General features: G+C 33.3%; 1 protein-coding gene across 6 annotated transcripts in view; it reads left to right on the top strand.

Annotated features, from left to right (window-relative positions):
• LOC106868434 (inversin) overlaps window positions 1-1,131 on the top strand; it is a 385,976-nt gene that overhangs the window by 330,060 nt on the left and 54,785 nt on the right. The window lies entirely within an intron of this gene.

Below are 1,131 nucleotides of genomic sequence, written 5' to 3'. Positions count from 1 at the left end.
ATATATATATATATATATAAATAATATGTGACAATTATTTGGTATTTACAGATAAATTCCTCTATTTACATAATATCGAGGTCTCTTTCTTTATTTTGTTGCCTTACCTTTTCTATCAATATATATATATATATAATACGGAGCAAATAATTCGTGATTTAAATAAGAGTTTTGACTGTTATTTCCAACAGGTAGAAATACTTAGTATGTCCTTTGATTAATTTATATCTGTCTATCTATCTAGCTATACACACGCACACACACACATACATATATGTGTGTGTGTGTGTGTGTGTAAGCGCAGGAGTGGCTGTGTGGTAAGTAGCTTGCTTACCAACCACATGGTTCTGGGTTCAGTGCCACTGCATGGTACCATGGGCAAGTATCTTCTACTATAGCTTCAGGCCAACCAGAGCTTGTGAGTGGATTTGGTAGACGGAAACTGAAAGAAGCCCGTCATATATATATATATATAAGTTTGTAGGTGTGTGGCATAGGCTATATGGTAGGAAATTTGTTTTGAAACCAGGTTCCAGGTTCAGTCCCTCTGTAAAGCACTTTGGGTAAGTATTTTCTAACATACCCCCAGGTTTACCAATGTTTTCTGAGTGGATTTGGTAGATAGAAACTGAAAGAAGCCCATCATATATGTGTATGTGTGTTTGTGTTTCCTGGTTTTGACATCATGTGATAATTGTAAATGAGTATCACTGTCATACAAGCAGCATCATTCATTCCCAGTACTCCCAGAACATGTCTGGTCATGAAGAGATATTACCTTGCTTGGTGATAGGTGAGAGTAGGACACAGGAAGGGGATCTGGCCACAAAAAAATCTGCCATAACAAATTCCATCTGACCCATGCAAGCCAAGGAAACTAGATATTAAAATGATAATGATAGATGATGATTATTCTGATATATATATCACACACATGCACACACAAACATATGTATATTTGTATATATTTTTATTCATATAAATATATATGCATATATATATGTGTGTGTGTGTATATATATATATATATATATATATATATATACATACACATACACACACATACATATGTATTTGTAAATGTTTAATTATTTATTGATGTGTGTGCATATGTAGGAAAATGTATATCTA

The sequence above is a fragment of the Octopus bimaculoides genome, chromosome 1, assembly GCF_001194135.2.
Source record: "Octopus bimaculoides isolate UCB-OBI-ISO-001 chromosome 1, ASM119413v2, whole genome shotgun sequence".
In the NCBI taxonomy this organism is placed as follows: domain Eukaryota; kingdom Metazoa; phylum Mollusca; class Cephalopoda; order Octopoda; family Octopodidae; genus Octopus; species Octopus bimaculoides.
Note: the sequence above shows the minus strand (reverse complement) of the source record. Positions and strands in the feature narration are given on the sequence as shown.